This window comes from Crocodylus porosus, unplaced genomic scaffold (genome assembly GCF_001723895.1).
Source record: "Crocodylus porosus isolate Cpor-Errol unplaced genomic scaffold, CroPor_comp1, whole genome shotgun sequence".
In the NCBI taxonomy this organism is placed as follows: Eukaryota; Metazoa; Chordata; order Crocodylia; family Crocodylidae; genus Crocodylus; species Crocodylus porosus.
This window is the reverse complement of record NW_017728907.1, coordinates 59,777,640-59,797,621: the sequence shown is the minus strand read 5'-3', so window position 1 is coordinate 59,797,621 and position 19,982 is coordinate 59,777,640.

Genomic DNA, 19,982 nt, shown 5'->3' with positions numbered 1-19,982 from the left:
AAAAACAGTGGGTGTTGTTATGGGTCGAGAAGGTTAACAAATCAGGGCTCTATCCAGTGGCAGACAGTTACAAATTAATTGCTCCTTTTCAGAGAATGTCCTATTGGCCACTTCATAGTTTAGGGGCTGATGTATTGAAGTCTTTTCAGCACAGCATGCTTGCACAAAGATTGCATATTGGCAATGAGGGGGCTGCTACACCGTGTGCTCCAGAGACGATCAAAATTTTCCACTTAAGTACAGATACTGTAAAATGGGAGACAAGGTTCCTGGAGTACCTGGGGCTGACACTGTCTAGGGATTCAAAGTTAGTAACCAGCACCTAGAATTTCACTCAGATATGCATAGGACTAATTGCAGAGTATGACCTACCCCATTCAAGAAATAAGCAGCCACCTACTACCTGTGGGCATGTACAGGCATTACATTTAGATTTCCCTAATCAAGGTTAGGGTGAGCTAAAAGACCAGGTGTGCAAATGTTTGCAGGGCTTAGATTGCTCTTAAAAGATGTGCCCAATCTAAAGTTAGGTCTTAGATTGGCATGGGGTTAACCTGACCTAGTAGGAGTTAACCTGGGCCTACCAAACAGTTGCACACATTCACAGCATGGCTCCACAGCTGGGAAAGTCCAGCCACACTCCAAAGCCTCAGGGGTGTGCTGTCCTTGAAGCCCAGGCCTTGGCCTTGGCCCTGTCTGGGCTATTTTTACCCCCATCCCTGCAGATAGCATCCATTAGACTGGGCTACCCCCATGTGGATCTGCCTGGACAGCCCCCCCCCCCCCCAGTAGTATGTGCCTCCTCCTGGCAAGCGGAGGACACTTGCACACGGTGATCCCAGCTCAGGTTTAGGTGGTAAACCAAGCTGCCTAAACCTAAACTGGGTCCTGTGAATACTTGTTTGAACCCTTCTGAGTGGCCTTCAAGAGTAGTATGAGGCTGAGTGAATTTCAGCGCTCAGACACCGAGGTGAAAGGGCCACTCTTTGACTAGTTCTACGCATTTTTTACACTTATGGTATTCTTCACTCAGTAGAAGAATTCAACCTCATTTTGCTGTGAGCAGGCAAATCAAACAGTGCAGCTCAGGGATGCTCTGATACTTCTTAAACTATCTACATTTGTAAAAATAGGACCCGTAATTCCACAGGATGTACTAGCAGTACCAGTACTTCAGTGACAGAAGCAGAAGCACAGAAGGTGTTAGAGACATCTGAGACCTACACAGAAGGAACAACCTTGGAAACGGAGTTGAGGAGCACTGGTGGGCACTAACAGGGAATCATAAGTCCTGGTAATGCCAAGATAAATAATGCTTTAATCATTTCTCTGAAAGTAAGTATTCTAGGATATTGTTTGGTCCATTAGGTCAGTTGAATATTTATATGCAGTTTAGTGCCTTTACACAATAATTGTAAAACCAAATTAAAGGTCTGTTATTTTAGAAGACAAAACCTCAGTTTGAATCCAAGTGTCCTGAAGTCTCCTTTTTATTTCCTATTTACTTTTTTCCAGGTGTCAGTACTCCACCTAAAAATGTATATATGTCATCTTTGAATCATGTATTTCATTTTTGCAGTGATTTCTGGGGGCGCATGGGTCAACTGTTTAATTTTCTTTCATTTTTCACTTCTTTAAAAAAAGAACACATATCTATCTTTTTTAAAGCAGTAACATTCTCCTTTTAAAATGTTTGCATGTATTTAGCCTTTTTACTTCTATCTATTGAGAAAACAAAAATGGTGTGAGAACATCTTTAGAGTTTATGTCCTTGATAGGTCAACTAGAGTGTGGCTGAAACTAAAGAAGTCCTACAATAACCATGCAGCGGAAATGAAAATTATACCACTCAGACTAACAAGAACATTTCCAAAGGGACTAGAGGTATTAGAAGACTCTAAACAGATGCCTCTGAACTTAAAATACACTTAATTCCAAAGGCTTGTCTTGTAATTAATTTAGCCAGGATAGAACCTATGAAGAGAATGTAAAGTATAGCACTGGGTTGCTCAGCAGTTTGCAAACTTCAAGGAGCATGACGATAAATAATTTAATTTAAAAAAAATTCACACTCATTTTTCACATTCATTTCCGTCAGGACCGTGAGCCCATAGTGGCATAAGTCAAGGAAAACATTCTCTAATTTATCATTTAATCTCCTGCAAGAAAAATATCTAGCTATAAAAGGAAAGCGCACACATAACCCACATCAAAAGGATATCACTCATACTTTAGTTTCAGTTTTTATTCACGTTAACTTGGATGTGTGGCATGAAGGTCTGTAAACAGCCTGCTGACCATGTGAAGCTTACTATGTGAAGCTTACTACCGACTGTTTTAGTAACACATATTTGAACCAACAATTTTAACATGCCTTGTGTTAACGCAGCTTGTATTTCATTAAGAACCACCAAATCTCAGCTGTTATATGAGGATTGCCAGCTGTATTTTTCTAGTATTAACTAATACTGTGGAAAAAATGCTAAGGTCTCTATTGCAAGTTGCTCTACCCTTGAAAAAAATATAAACCTATGGATACAACAAACTGCATTGCCAGCCCCATTAAGTGTCAGATGCAGCTCCCCTTCCACACATTCACTAGTCTGACTCGCTGCTTAGTTCTGCAGTTGGAGGTGTAAACTCCCCCTTGACTTGATCTCATCCCAGATGATACCAAAGAAGAGCTGACCCAGTCCTGCAAAGCCCTGTCTTACGAAACTCCAGAGGCAGTCCCATGTATCAGTGGTGTGCAGAATAAGGCCCTGTTGCTTCTAATTGTCTTTGGTATTTTTTAGATAGAAAAGAGCACCTACAATGACTAGCATGGACTGCACAGAACAATATTAAAGTGAAAACACAGTCTGAAATAAAATAGTAGGTCCAGTTTTCCAATGTAAGTGCCAGAAATTAGTCTCCTAAAGCTACAATTTTCAAAAAGGCCTCAGTCATTTGGAAGTCAGTGGCTAATTCCCCTAGGCAGCCTTAAAAAATTATCCCTAAATCTATATAGTCACCTGAATAAAAATGATTTCAGAGCTGTTCAGTATGTTGGGGATATTGTCAAGGACACAAATAGCAGTGTCTGCCCCCCTGATAAACTGCCATTTGTGTTTTGAAAATGTCTCCAGTTAAACCTAAATTAGGCAGCAGGGATTTATGCAATGGGGACCTTGGCATTAGATGTCACTGCTCTCCAAAGCCCTCTAACTTCCCCAGTCTAATCCAGTTAGTTCAGTTTATTTATATTAGTATTAAATTCAAATAATTTTACTCCATTCCCAAATATTCAGTCTTACACAATTGGGTTCTATAGATGTGGAATGCATTGTGAAAGTGTGTGGGGATTTTTGGTACCCAAAGACAGCTGAAGCATTTGGGAAGACAAGTACCCAGTCTTCGTTTAGGTAGGAGCAAATATAAATTTAAATTTGGGGAGACAGAATTTGAATTCCTGTTGTAGGAAGTATTAATCATAACTTGCATAACTGTTGTAGGAAGTATGCTTGCATACTTCCCTGGTTGAATCCGAAAACAATGGATAAGCGTGTTGGCTTTATGTTGCTACTAACAGGACCAGGAGTAAAATACTTTACAGTATTGATGTATAGATTGTGAATAGTAGGTTTTATCATTAACAACCTGTATGGATGAATAGAAGAAATTCACTCTTTTTCAAAGCCAGTGTTGCAGGCTGTCTTCAGACTCAGGCAGTTATCATTGGATTGAATAGATTCAGCTTCTCTTTGGAGTTGATCTTCATGCCTTTCTTTTTTTTCAGATGCAAGCTGCTATCAGTATTTTATAACACAGGAGGTGCATCCAGACGAGTGCACACATGCCATTTGCAGCACCTCAAAACTGTTGGACGTGCTGCAAACTGCATGCACCGCATGTGCAGCCATGCTGCAATTGTGCAGCATGGCCCCCCAAAATGATACTGGGAACTCCTGGTTTATTAAAAAAAAAAAAAAAAAAAGCCAAAAAAAAAGAGCTGTCCCCCAGCTCCTCCAGCATGACAGGGGCAGGGGGAAATGGCGGTTTCCCTGAACTGGGGCAATTTGCCCCATACCAAACATCACATGCAAGGGTATGTGAAGCGGCAAAAAGTGCAAATTTGTGCTGCTACTTTTTTCCCCACTGCAAGTGCACACCCCAGTATGTGGGGATGTTCCCAGGTTAGCTTAAACAGTGCTGAATATTGTAGGCATTTATGCTTATCGTCACTGAAACGAGGGTTTTCTTTACTTCTATGTAGCTAGTTGCAATATATATTACCCTCTCCCAAATCCAGAGCATGCCTTGGCTAGTTAGTGACTTCACTCCATTAGGATTCACCTCAAGATACCAATTTCAATATAAAACTAAATACCTTTTCTGCAGTAAGGACATGAATGCATGGCAAATGCCAGATAGCATACTCCTGGATGAAAGTGGAGTAAATTGCTTTGCATTTGCTGTGTGGTAAGGTATGCATGGGGTAGTTGCTAGAGTAGCTGACATACTCAGATTCATACCTTAGCTTACTTTGCAGTAACTTGTTTTCCTGCTCATACTGTTAGACAGCCAAGTAATAATCTTATGTCTAGGTCCACATCAATTAGGCTTCACTATAGTTTTATACTTTAGCTTTGTAATACTGAATATAAGGGAAAGACGCATAAAATGCATGAAACTATTTAAAACACAGTATTTAGAATTGTTTCTTACAAACTAAGTAGGCACAGTGCTGTAACCAATTACACTTTTCTTTTTAGATTTATGACCAGTGAAATGACAAATCTGGGGTGTTCTAAGACATTAGGTCTTCTGGAGATTTACAATGGATGAATGCTTAATAGCATGCAAAAATAGTTAAAATTTGTGTTTTGCCTTCTTTACAACAGCATGTTCCATATTCAGTGGGCCAAGTTGTATGCATTTGTCTGCTCATGCAAAAAAAAATTGTGTAATTATATGTAGATCATATGTAATTATATGCATGTTTTATATGTAGAGCTCTACATATAGTTGTAAGGTTTGTTTTTGCACAAGCAAACAAATGCATGGAGAAAACATATATGAACAATTTAAAAGATCATTTAGAGTATATCCTGGCATGTGTTGATTTTTGCTTTATATGCATCCATTTATTTTTGTCATTCTGTTGTTTAACTTCTTTTTAATTGACTATTTTTCTGAAATTCTCAATTCTAGCCAATACTGGTCAATATTTAAAAAATAGTAATTCCATTTTTTGATTGGCTGGCTCCAAATCAATTCTCTTTACTTTTCTCCCCAAAATAATGTAATTTGTGTTTGTTCCTCCTTCTGTAAGTGTACTTTCCTACCGGCCTAGAGGTAGAAACAAGCATTGTTTGAAAGGGATCCTCAGATCTTCTAAGAAACTCTCCAGTGATAAGGATGCTAACATATCCTGGAGGTACTTGTATACCATGGTAATTGATAAATGGCATCTGTACCTGTTCCCCACCGTACAGATGAAAATGTTGCCACCAACATGAGATATTTCTAAAATTCATTATGTATACTAACCCACATCATCTCCAGATTAAAACCTAACTCCGTTCAGATGCTACAGAAATGGTCTGAACTACACTTAACCATCTTGCAGGTCTCTAAGAACAGTAATAGGCTACAAGCAATGCCTGAACCTCATGGTAACTAGAGACAGGAAATAAAACTTGTGTTTTGACTGTATTATTATAACAGAACAACTATGAAATATGTAAGCGAGTTGCATGACTTAAGTAACATTATGAGAATCATGACAACTATCTAGATCTGTAGTAAATCCTAGACTGGGGTTTTAATTGAGAGTCTCAAAGCATTGTATTGTGAAGGAATAATTCTTATAATCAAATTGAGATTTGGTGTAATATTAGTGAAATTAGCTCCAGGTTGTAGGGAGGGCATCTTTTTTAAATATATACTCTCAAGTATTCTCTCTTCTATGCAGAGGGGATTTCATAGAGAAGAGAATAGGATTTTTCACTCCATTGATATTCATATGATGTATCATTTTATGCTACTGGGCTCCTGAAATTAGTAGATGAAATAGCATCCAAAATTCAAAGGTACAATATTAGAAAATTTAATTTATTGATAAACATGGTCTGCATTATTATTTTATTTTTCCTAACCAAGTATTTTATAAGAAAATATACATCTTGTGTTTACTTCTGTTTGTTAATGCTTTGATAAATCAGACATTTTTAGTATTCCATCAATGGCAAAAGTCTAATTGCCTTATTGTATTCTGATTTATTTCTTTCTCTACTTTCTTTGCATCTGCAGCCCAACAAATGAGTCTCCAAAGAGATATATGTTATGATACAGTGTCAGTGAAATTAATCCTGATCAATTTTAAAGTTCACATTTTTATTTGATGACTTTCTAGGGAATCACTAAAACTGAGATTGACTCAGTCTCTTCTTTTGTTGGTTAAATATTGTTGTTTGAAAGCACTGGGTACAGCAGAAGAAATAGGTCGCATTGCAATTCTAATGCAGTTGCTCATCTACGTAGGTAAAAGCAATATGAGCCAATGAAGTTTTACTAATTAATACACACCAAAGACTGCTCTTTGCTGACATCAATTAAAGCTTCCAGGTAACAGCCTACTGCTGCAAACTCTTATTCACCATTGAAGCTCTTGCTTCTGTGAGTAGCCACTTCTAACCTGAAGCCCATCAGCCCAGTTAGCTTGGCATGAGAGATGGAGGTGGCTCTTTCCAAAGCTTTCAGGGAAATAAGTTGTCTCTCTCAAACAGTTTTCATTCAGGATCCCAATGCTGCATTTCTTGTGCACCCAATTTTCTCACTAAAGGTACTGGCAGCTGTGGGGTATGGAAGAGAAACTAGGGTGGGGCTGTGGTGTATAAACCTCAGTGAATAATTGAAATAGTTTAATTGTGGCTTTTAAATGCCTGTAACTCTGCCTAAAAGAATACCACCAATTAACGGAAGGGATGGGGGCGCCTTTGTACAATAATCATTCCCGAGCATAAATCACAGACGCGTAAATCCGACTGTTTGTGCATTTAGGCAGCATTTGGGGTTTATTTTGTTTTTTTATGTATTTAACGCATCAAAGATCTTCCTGCCTCTTCCAGGTACTCCTCGTAAGCGATGATTTTGACTCAAAAGAAACAAAAGACTTATTGTTTTGGTTGCTCTATTCCTGCCTTCTCTAAATCAAAGAAGATGGGAAGCTACAGGAGTTATTGCCATCAAAAGGAAATAATCATATTGTCTGAAGTGTGCAACAAATCCTGTCTAAGCAGCACTCCCACCCACCCCACCCTGTCCCTTGCTAAAGTTTAAATAGCTTAACTGGTTTCTGTGGTGAAATGCCATTTTTTTTTTATTGTTAATGTCAAACAAACATTTATTTCAGGTGCAAAGCCTGGGGATATGCTAGTGAAAACAGTGGCACTGCTGTTCTATTGCTTACTGCCCACTAAGTAGGTGGGAAAGGGGTACTGTGACCCTTTTACCCTTCCCACCAGTCTCCCTAACAGCTTTGGCCTTCAGGTCAGCTCAATTTCCCCTCCACTGAGTGGCCATTACTGTGCTATGCCGTGATAAATGCTTTTTGTAAGAGACTGCATTGCCGGCAGCAAGCGCTAGGGAAGTAGGTAGCCTGGGCCAGACAGACTAAGCCTAGAGACAGATAGACTAACATGCCTGTGCGCTAAGTGTCTGTTACCTAGCAACATGACGGAGATCACAAAAAATGAATAGACCCACAAACAAAAATGAAAAGGAGATAAAAAAGAGTAAAAGTCTATGGGGCTCAAAGGTTAATATTCCTCTATCTAATAACTTAGTTTCAGAAAATTGCATTTTAACCTTTTTGAAGCATTCAGGAGAGAGATTTCTTTGAAATTAAATTAGATCACATTTGTGTGAAATGGGGGACAGAAATTAAATGCAGAATTTATTATTTCGCCATCTTTACCCCCAGTATTTTTTGCATTACTTTGGCTTTTTTTTTCTGTATGCTTCCACAACTTCCATCACCCCACATCTAGACATTAAGTTAGTTCAGACTTAGGATAGACAACAGCTTGACCGGTTTGAGGAACGTTATATTATTTCTACTTTGTGGGATCTTCTGTCAGAGGAACTTAGAGCATGTCCCTGAGCATGAATGATTAAGCCCAACATCACCCCCATGAAGTGGGTATTGTTCCCATTTTATAGGGCACAACGAGGAAAAATAGCAATGTCTTCAAAGCCTCATGGTGACAGACTGGACTGCAAATAGGAGCCAGGCCTTCTGGCCTGTGTGCTCACTGCTAACCTAGGCAAAATCCCACCTGCCTTCCTTTGTACCAATATGTGCATATATCCATAAGGGCCTTCTAGCTCGTGACCACGCAGCCCTACTCCCAGATCAGCCAGGCACCGTGTAGACTAGAAGAACCACTCTAAACATTGACATGCAATTTGAATTGACTGAAAATGGAGAAGAGTGCAATACACTGAAGTATCTCAAGAGCATTTGTCCATATAAAAAAAAATCACTTTAATATGAATCAACTCCTAGTGTGAGACTCATTAGGTTAAATGTATATAAGCACTGTGCTTTTTTCTCTGCCTTCCAGCTCTGGTGGGAACCATTATAAAATCCTCTCTTATTTAGCCCCATTTAAACAAATGGATCAAATTCCTCTTTGAGCTATATTGGTGTAAACCTGGAATAACTCCATTAACTGGATCTACCCTGTGGCCAGCACTTGGCCCATAAATTCCTCAGCTTCCATGGAGATCCCTGTAAAGTGATTGTCTTATTTTTTTCATGGCCATTATATTTAACTTTACAATGGGATGCCTTTACACTTTACTGCTATCTTCAAACCAATGAACTGTATGTATGCTTAACTAATTTTTTGGTGCACTGTACAATATAGAATCAATAATATAGTGTCTTCACATAATATATATGCATGTTTATATAAAACTGTAAATGCTACATAGTTTTATGAACACAGTATGAAATCATGCTCTAGATACAGTAGATACCTGAAATCGGGAACTTCTGTATGCATTCTGTTGACATCTTGCATTAGAGACATAGCATCCCTGCAAATAACGAACCGTCCTCATTCTGGAGTCCAGTTACAGGGCTGCCGTCCATTAGAAGTGCATTCAGCCTAAAAACTTTTCCTCTCCTATTGTTCCAAGTAACACAAAAGATTACCATAGCTGATAGAGCCTGGCAAGAAGCTCTAGCCAACTGACAAAACATTTTGCAGCCCTTTAAGACAGTCTCTTTCATTACGTACAGTTCTTCCGTTTTTTGTGAGGATCTTTCCCTCATTAATAGAAGAGAGAGAATTAGAAATTGAAATGTTAGGTTGTAAAATCACAAAAGCAGGCAGAAAGACTTAGGGGCAAGTGCAGCATTGGAAACTGCTTTTAGCTCATTTTCTGAACCTGATTAGATTGCAAGCCCTTTATGTCCCTTTAATGAAGCGAGAAACATGGTAGGTACTGAGTCTTTTTGGGTTGCTCTTCTGTGGGCATATCACAATTAGTCTTAATTGGCCCATCTGAAGACTGCTGGCCAATGAAGTTACTCCAGGGATGAATGAATGGCCTAATGTGTCACTTTTCAACATTTCCTCTCATAGATATTTATAAATTGGATTGAGCTATAGCTATATTTACTAATTGCCTGTGAAGGTGACAAAGGTCTGATCACTGCAGACAGAAATATTTGACAAGATCCAGCTGAGAATTTGAAAAAGCAGCCAAGCTGATTCTAAGTTTTTTTCCCCCTTTTACCTCATTTGCAGATTTCCCAGATACCACTACATGAATCAGAGTAGTCCCAGGGCTGCTCTAGCATACACCAACAGAAGTCATTCCAAGAGACAATTTTGCTTGCCCAGGATCACCACACTGCTACATGCATCACCTCCGAAGCTGGACTGCACCTACTAATACCCCATCTCAGAAAGAGGAGATGGAGGATGAAGGGAGGCAGTTTTGTGAGAGAAATCGTTAGCTCCTTAGACAGCTTTAAATATATCCATGACTGTCCTGGACACACAACGCACCTGTATTTAGGGATCACCCTGTTTTAGAGAACTTTCAGTTTGCTTGAAGTTAAAAGTCATTTTGTTTTAATTGCACCCTGTTAACAGCTTTTTCCCAGTCTAGGAGAGGTAACAATACTTTTAATTTTAGCTGTTTCCTTATTTCCCTCTCCATAATAATATAGATAGTAATGAATTGTCTAGTGCTAATTAAAAGGCAATAATTCCATGAAGGGGTGGTGATGATGATGAGGCAATAAACTGCAAGAACAAAGCTTGAGGGGTTTAATGACTCATCAACCCCTTGATGGAAATTTAGCCTTATAATCACTATCCATTCATTATAATCTATGATATATGTTACTTTAAAAAAAACTGCGCAGTGGAAATGGTGCCTCTCTTACTATACTGTCCCAGTTCTTAAATAGATAGTATGTCCAGTATGTCACTTTTTGCTTTTGGGGCGGGAGTATAAGACCTCAACGTGTTCTGACATTCTCAGTGTATCAAAAGCAGCTGAATAAGAATAGTACCTTGAGCATTTCCTTATCAAAGGCTTTTAACATGGAAGCTGTGAAGTTGTATTGTTATATAAACTGTGGCTTATAGGAAGAAAAATGGTCCAATTTTGCACCCACTGGAGTCAATGCAAAGCTAAAATTGTCAGTGGACATGAGATCAGGCAATATATATATATATATATGTGTGTGTATATATATAAAAATATTGCTTATCTTTTATGTAATATAATTATTGTATTTGTCGACTAACCCATTAGTCAATATATTTTAATTGATACCTTAAAAGTATAGGTGTAGGCCTCCAAAGGGATCCACTAAGGTAGAGCCTTGCACTCTTGCAGACTTCCACCAGTCTCTTGGTGGGAATCCCCAGGAGGTGCAGCTCATGGATCCCATTCAAGATGTGCACATGGACCTGAGGGGTTAGCTTGTTTAAATATATTTAGATTATAAGCTTCTTGTGGCAGAGGTCCTGCCATCTTTGTTGCACACCGCCAAGCCCACCTAGGGTAATTGTAATCCCTATTTTTCTTACGAGTTGCAGCTGTGGTGCCAGTTTTCTAAGCACTAGTGCTAAAGTTGCCTCTTCAAATGGGAGCTAAGGGATGGGGAGAGAGGAAACTCAGGCCCCCAAAAGGGGGCACAAATAGAGCTGTGGCCTTGTGTATACATGTGAGCAGTGTTAATTCAGAATGAAATGAAAAAAGTGGAAGGGGAAGCAATGCCAAGAAAGGATAAATGTGCTCCACGTATTTGAATCCTAATTCGGATGGTGGAGCAATCTAGGAATCCTAAACAGGAATATCTCAAGAGACCACTGTGAATGAAAGCACATGGATGTCCCAGGAAAAGACCCCTGTCCTCTTCTCATGTGTGCTGTTAGACTCTGCCCTCTTGCACTTCATTTTCTAATGCCCGAAAAGCATGTTTGTGTCAATACAAGGTGCATTTCTGTGACTTTGCCTTTTCTTACCTGAACTCGCGGCGACACATATATTTAAAACAAAACACTCTGGGTGCTTGCAGACGTAAAAAACAAAACCAAAAACAAAACGGCACTTTAAATTCAGTGTGTTCCTGCACCAAGTCCCGTGCATGCCCAGAAGTGGTAGCACGTTACTTCAACCCGGCTCACCTGACATCTGTAAAGATCAGGCATGTTAGTGAGGCTTTTTTGGCACTTTTATCTGATTGAATCAGCTTTAGCTAAAAGTGCCCAAAAGCTCAGCTGAATTGCCCCGATCTTTACAGATGCTGCAGAGCCAGCTGAAGTAAAGCACTGCTTCTTGTGGTAAAGTGTGGGGGAGGGGGAAGGGGTTTTTGTGGTTTTTTAATGTCTGCAAGCAGCCTTAGTTTAAACACTCCTCCCTGAGCAGAGATGAAGAGAGAATAAACATCATGTTGCTCAATGCGTTGTTTGACGGGCCTTAAGTAACACGGTGATGAATGCAGTGTAAGAACCCCCACAGACTGGATTAAATTAATTGTTACGGCAGCACTTGCCATCTAAGATTGACTAGAGGTGCTTTCCTGGCAGGAGTTTTCCTCCATCTCCCTTTCCTTTGCAGGTATTTCCTCTTATTCTCTCCCTTGTCTTGCTCTGCCTTGTCTTCACTTTGTCCTTCTTGTCTCCATCCTTCCTCCATGGCCTTGTTATCCCCATAATATTTTTTTTCACCCAGATGACTTGATGTCTAACCACCATCTCCCCTTTTTATTCACCCTCTCCCAGTTGCAGGTCCTCCTACCCTTTTATTGCTTATCGCCCAACACCTCATCCCTTCCTTTTCTCCTCTTCCCATCTTCCCTTCCCCATCTTCCCTTCTTTATCTGACTCCTCTCTTTCATTACTCAGAGTTCTCAGGACTCTTTTTACCTGACCACCTGTCAGTCTGGGAGCAGCTACATCCTGGGCATATTCTGGGGACTGAGAGATGTGTTTCATCTCGTGTTACCACTGTCATTGCTGCTGTGTTGCAGTCTCAGGACCTGTGGTGTCGACAAAGTCCTAGCCAGGAGATTCCAACACCAATGTTGTCTTAAAGAACAACCAGAGGTTCAGTTCAATAGCACAGATTGGCTACAAGCACAACCTTTAATACGTTTTGGCCTAACAAGTACACCAGACCGGGAGTTAAGGCATTTGTACCTGTGACAAGGTAGTTGGCACAACACCATTCAGGTTCCCTTAGGCTGCTATAAGGTTCCCATACTTTCCAACCCTCCTTTAGTGATCAAAGCAAATAGTGTATTGCTTTCCATGTGCATCTCAAACGTCCTGTACTATGGGCTTATTTCACCTCCTAACCTAGGTGTTCCTATTCTAGTCTTATCACGCAGGCCCTGGACTCTACACCCTGGACTATCCACCACCACTTCTGGCAGGAGTGCCTATCTGGCCCATATGCCAAGTTGTGCTTATGTAAGGAGTTCATGCACTGGTCAGGTTTACTGTTTAGGCCTACTCTGGCCAACACTTTAGCAGCCTTCGTGCGGGTGGTATATATTGATCAATGTTCCAGCAAGGCCTACATCGCGCTTCGCCAGAATTTTGCTGCAGCTCTCTCCCTCTCCTATTTTACATCCACCTAATCTTTTGTGGTCCATCAGGGCCCAGTTGTCACTTAGAATGAGTTTAGTTGACTACAGTCTCTATTGGCTTTCACAATCATTTCTGAAACAAATCAGCCCCTTTGGGTGCCTAGGCATTTTAGCTATTAGTCCTGATAAGATGCTGAAGACTGCAGATCCAAGCCAAGAAGCAGGAGTAGCAAGATATGAAACTTTTGGAGGATGTTGAACAGTATCCACCACTGAAATAGTTTGGTGGTTGGGTCCCACCATGGACTAGGAACATAGCTGGCAGGAAGGAACGTGCAGGACTGACACACTTAGAAACCGCTATCAAGAAGAGGAGGTTGCGATGGATCAGCCATGTCAGGGAAATGGGAAGAGATCATGTCTCCAAAAATATTTTGCATAGCAAGATTCAAGATGGCTCTAGAAAGTGGGGGTGCCCGCTATGGTGGTACCATGATGTGTGCAAAAATGCTATGAAATCATTCAATATAATGTAGAAAGCTGGGAGGCGAGTGCAAAGTCCTGTCTAGTTCAGAAGGAACATCTGGCACTGGGTGCAGCTCAGCATGAAGCAGCTTTGATCCAGAGGATGGAAGCAAAGCAAGCAAGAAGAAAGCAGCATGCTATAAACTTGGACTCCAACTCAGACAACACATGGATCTGTGAAATTTGTAATAAGCTGTGTCACTCTCAAATTCAGCTTATCAACCACAAATGGATCAATGGTAGCCTATACATTATCTGTGTTATGCATGTTCAAATCTGAAAATCAGACCACCAAATTAATACAGCAGAAAGGGCCTGAGCTGTATTGAGGTATGGAGAACTGGTCTCGGTATTGTACAGAACCAGTGTATATGTGGTGGTTTTCATTGCAAGCTATTGTATTGTCACATTAGCTTCTTCATTTTGGAAGATGGGCTGGGAAAAGGTGAGCTGGGTTGAGTCCTTTGTAAAAAAACAAAACAAAACAAAAACCGACCCAGAAACCAAAACCAACCAACCGGCCAACCATACTCTGTTGCTTGGTTTCTCCCTGATAGAAGTCAACAGCCACTGGAAACGGAGTGCCAGCAGTGGTGGTACTTATTAAATTGATGCTGGGTTTCCTATAAGATTAAAAAATGCTTGTCTTGTTTACATATACAAAGAGGGCATGTGGGCAAATTGCTGTTCTTCCTTGGTTATTTCATTAAATTACACTTTTCTTGGTTACCAATGTAAGCGAGAGAGTGAGACAATGCTTCCAAACTGGATGTTCACATTGCCTCTCATTATCATTCATAATTTGTCTTTGCTATAATTCACATCCCTTCACAAAATAGCAACATATTAGTTAGAGCTTTTAATTAAAACCCCAACACCTGCAGGTGAGAAAACACAGATGGATTCGCTCCTCCACGGAAACACTCAGTTACATGTGAACTGGCCACAGAGTCAGAGAGAGAATAGGTGTTAAAATAACACTTTGCTCCTCACAGTGACTCTATTCATCCCTACAGAAACAAACATACCTTGCATGTGTACACAGCTTGCCCCACGGATTTAACCGTCTTGCTGCTGGTATGGCCAGCTGAAACTCTCTAGCTCCACTGGAGATGGCTTTGGTTTTCATCAGGAAAGTGTAGTCCTGGTTTAAGCATAAGATTTAGATTCCCAGCCTTGTGGATGAGGAAAATTTCACACTTTCAAGTCTTCCTTGCTTATTTAAATCTCTTAGGCTGATTCCCCTTCCTCCCCTACCTCGCCTTTTTAACTGTGCTTCTCTAGATTTATTAGCAGAAATGAAACTCAAAGCACAGAGAAACCCAAGTTGAGTGGGTTTCTGCAAGAGGAGGAGGCAATGAACCACCATCACTATTATATCATAATAATGTGGTAATATCAATATATGCATTTCCATAGATGTGTGAATACATATGGATACAGATATCAATACAAATCTAGGCAGACATGCAATAAACTCACCACAACATGTAGCAGTAGACTGAGTAGTGAAAATAAATGTTTTATCTAGTTTCCATTAAGTGAGTTTTAGACATAATTATCTACACTGGACAGCAAGGGACCATTACATGTAAAGACTGATGGGCTGTTTTTTGGGTTGGGGTTTGTTTTTTTTTTGGTGTGGTTTAAAGATTTTTTTAATGTTTACATTAAAAGCAGATGAAAGACAAGAAAAGATACATTCTTACATATAACAAAAACCCTTTCTTACAAGAACATTATTTAGACTGTTAAGTCAAACACTGCAAAGCTAGGAATAATCATGTAGGACAAAGAGTATAAAGTCAGTAGGAGTCTTTCCACGGACTCTCCTGGGTTTTGGATCAGGCCAAATTTTTTGACTTATCTGCAAATCTAACCACTATACATAAGACCCCAGATAATAGTAAATTTCACAAGTTATTATACTAATTTTATAAACTGCAGAAAAAAGGTCAGACTCCATGAAAAACAATCTTCTCTCTCAAGCAGTCTGAGATGCTTTCCCTGTATACTTATTCACACATACTTATTCATCATTTTGCATCCCTGGGGAATGCTTTAAGAGGATGTAGAGCTCCTCCTCAGCGCACGGCACTCTGCTGCGTGAGATCCTTCCAGGAAGCATTGTTCCTGCAGCCCATTACATGGTGAAATGCCATTGCAGTCATTAATACAGATCTCTGCATGCTTTTTGGGATGGTACTCCAAAGTGTCGCATTAACTGTGGCACTAACCTCTTCCCAAAACAAACTGCTAGGCATAAGCAGCCCAAGAAGTGACCCCCTTCCCCACAGAGTTACAAACAGATTTGTTACCTCCAATTCTAGCTTTCCATATTCATCAGGGTGTCCTGGAAACCCAGAAAAGAACCCTCTCCTGGCTGAATTGAAACCCTCTATCCTTTGTTACCTTTGAATTACTCTCCACTCAATCGTGTGATTACAGTTTGAAATCAGTGTGTTGGCCTTTCCCTTCTGCAGTGTGATATTCAATGATCACTTGGAGGTCAGAAGTTCTGTTTGCCATCTATTCCAAAGCCACAGCAGCCCTGCTAGTAGCAGGGTGCTGCCTAGCACGATGCCACCATTGCTCTTCTTGTTATTCAGAGGAAGCCAGAACCGCTTCTGTGCTGACGCCAGAGGAAGATCCAACAGGGGTGCACTTGCACTCCGCTTTGATTTCTGCTCCACTCAAACTTCAACACAAACTGCCTGGAAGGGACAGCAGCATTTCTATTCAGGCAGCACTGAGAGGGACAATTGACTTCATGACTCATTATCATCTCCCCGATTCCTGTTAATCCCTCTCTGCTCCACAGGTGCTAATGCCCCTCTATCCTTTTTAATGGCCTTGATGTTTCGCTATTCAAACCATCCTTTCTTCTGAAATTTTGCTCTCTGTTAGCCATCCCTGGTAATATCTCTCCTGTTTCATAGTCCTGCAGAATGCTTTTAGATTTAGCTAAAAGCCTTAACTCGGATGTGTTAATATTACATCAGGTGTAGAACTGACTGACAGTGCAGTACTGGAGGCAATGTCAAGATGCTCAAGAAGGCTAGATTTTGCTTGTATGAATCTGAGTAAGTGATGCACATTTAACTATAATGAATACAGGACTAATAGACAGTAAACTGTCTTTTGACCTTTCTTTACCTAGTTTATAAAGTTTTTTTTTTTAACTTTATATGTACTCTAGCAAATTTAGTGCACATTCCAATAGTTATACTTGCTTTGCTTTCATCTTAAATTCATTAATATAGTATTAGCCCCCTACCATATTGGTAGGGCTTCTAGTGTTGTTATATGTGATGATGTACCACACCATCTGTACTCCCTGTTCAAAATCCTGGATCTTCCCATGCTTGAATCTGAATGTCTTCACCTTTTCCCACAGCGCCTCATATCACATCTGGCTTTCCCATCATGATACTGGCCAGGCTCAATTATTGGCTAACCTAATGAGATTACATCATAAGGTATACAGCTTCATCTGGGTTTGCTACTCTTTAGACACCATGTTTTAATCAGATGAGTGTTCTTTTGTTTGCTTCAAGAATTTGGATCATTACACTTTAATTCTGGGATTTTCAAAGGAACCTAAGGGCATTTATACATGTGCTTTGGGGGTATGGTGGGGGGATGCTTTAATTAGAGCGGCTCCAAGATCCACGCTGAATAAAGGACCTGGAGCGTCTTGTGTATCAGCGTCCCTGTGCTTCAAAACAGTGGCGGAGGTGCTTTATCTAAAGCTCGCTTGATGCTGGTACATGAGACACGGACGGCTTCTTGAACACAATAATTGCTCTGCTCCAGCAGACTCATCGAGTCTGCTCCAATGCACTGGAATTCCAGTGTGTCGGAGCAGCCTCCCTGTTTGCGTATAGGCACCTTGCCTAAATCCTAATGGACTTAGGCTCCTTTGAAAATTACTTCCTAAATATATACAATGCACAGCATTTCTTGAGTTGTCTGTTTTTTTAATTAAAATATATTTTTTTAATTAAAATAAGTTTTGCTCAGTTGTGATAATGCTCTGTGGTTTTACAATCGTCTTTCTCTCATTATAACATTTTGGTTATATACAGAAGTACCTCCTATGCATTAGTTGCTTTCCAAACACTCAGAAACGAAGATCTCTGCTCTTGGAGATTACAGTTTTAAATTAATTGACAAGTGTCAGTTCTTATCTAACCTGCTTCCATTTGTCATCATGAAAATGAAATATTAATTCACTTTAGCTCCCTCTATGAGACAGATGCTGTAGCACAGCCCTGGTAGAACTCTTACAGCTGGGCACTCATTAGGCTGCACCGAACCGAGACCTCGTGCTTTATCTATAACTTCCCTTGGTCTTAGTAGGCTACAGCACTGGCTCTTTCTTTGACCTCCGGCAGAATCCCTGATGACAGGTTCTCTCTGTTACCTCTTGATGGAGATGGGGCCTCGTGGCCAAGCTCCCCTTGACCTTCAGAAAGAGCATAGACTTCCCAGACTCCTCAGATGCCTAAGCACATCCATCCATTCAAATCTTGTAAATTTACTTAGGGGTCACAGTTTCCTTCTTTAGGGATGCAGGATGATTGAACGAGGCATGTAGCTTTGTAATGGCTCCAAAGAACAACCACCGCTATTTCAGTTAATGTAAGAAGTATATAGATCTAGACAAACTAACAAAACAAACCCTCCGCATGCATTTCCCCATCTTAATTTCTCACCATTTTTTAGTTCCTTGAGGCTTAGATTCCTTGATGCTTAAATTCCCCTTTTTTACAAGTCTTCTTCTCCAACTGATGGATTCTCCTTTTTTCTTCATGGATTTTTCCTTTTTCCCTGGCTGAACTCACAGTTAAATGGACCTGCTGCTATAAAAGGATGCCCTCTGCTCTCCTCCACTGCCTATGCTCCTTTGTCCAAATCACCGATGAATCTCCCTAAGCTGCCTGCACTGAGTCTGTTATGTTTTGTATTATATACAGACCCAGCAGTAACACCTCATTCTTTCTCCTTCTTTTTGGGAAGTTTCCCATTCTCCAAACCTCATCCTCCTGCAAAGAGGGGGCACTAGTCTTCCTTTTATTATTCCTAAGGAGCCATCAAGGTTTAATGACTGTGCATTATCCCTTGTCTGAGTGACACAACAAAGCCCTGACAGCATATGGCTGACTCCACATGCAATTACGTATTTAATGATACAACAATTTCATAATCTCAATCAGAATTCATAAGTTGTATAAAGAGAGATGTCCCAAATCAGAGAAGCAAGAAGGAACCTCTTGCTGAAATGCCCATGCTTTCTACACTTCAGCCAGACTGAACACCGCACCGATCTGTCACAGAAATCTAGCTGGGGGGCAAAGGGTCCAGTGTAGGTTCCACTGCTGAAGTCAGCCAGAGTCTTTGCATAAACTTTCATGGGAGAGGGATCAGGCTTGCAGAGAGAGTATGTGCATGTTGTCTTAAGTACACAGAGCAGATCATACACCTGGCATACAGAAAGCGCATAAGTAGCTCTTCGTAAGTGTACAACACATAACAAATGCAGCTGCTTTACTGTATCTCAGATCAAACTGCTTTTCATCGGATCAGTCTTTACACTTATAAGTGGCTGCTGTTGCTAATATTGAGGATCTATGCCAATCAAGTGTAACAACCTCAGTACCAGACAAGACGCGATTCTTCCAGTGCAAATCAAGCTAACTGCATTTGGAGTTGACATTGTTATGCACCAGTGAGTGGAAAACCAGATGCTTCATCTTCCTTCTCTGTTAGACAGTAAAAAGTGGAAAGGAAAATAATTCTTGATGTTCTTTCACTTAATTGCTAAGCAAAGGGGGAAACCAAAATGATGTATTAAATTGTTGTAGTTCATTTTTTATTCTCTGGCTTAATATCTGTATCGTGTTCATATACCATACATTACAGTTCCCATATCGTCAAACTTTGTTCTGATGATTCTTTTTGTCTACTCAAATTTGATAGGTAACCTGTTAAGAAATCCAAGGTAGTTTCTACCTCAGTCTCTTAAATCCATAACAAAGCTAAAAAGTCCTACACAAGAGTTTAAACCTAGTCTCTTCTGCCTATCACTGGTGCATTTAAAGACTTATCTACACTAAAATATGCACTTCCCACTGACAATGGATGTCATCAATAGATGCAACTTGACTGATGCTGAAAATAATAATTCCAAGCAGAATCCCAACTACACTGTTCAGTAAGAGTTGAATCACCTCCTCCATAGCCGCTACTCAATCACAATTAGGAATGTGAGACTGAAAGTTTCTTACCCATTAAAGAAGAAATTTGACTTATAACATAGATGTCCTGCATTCTGGGTGGTCTCCTC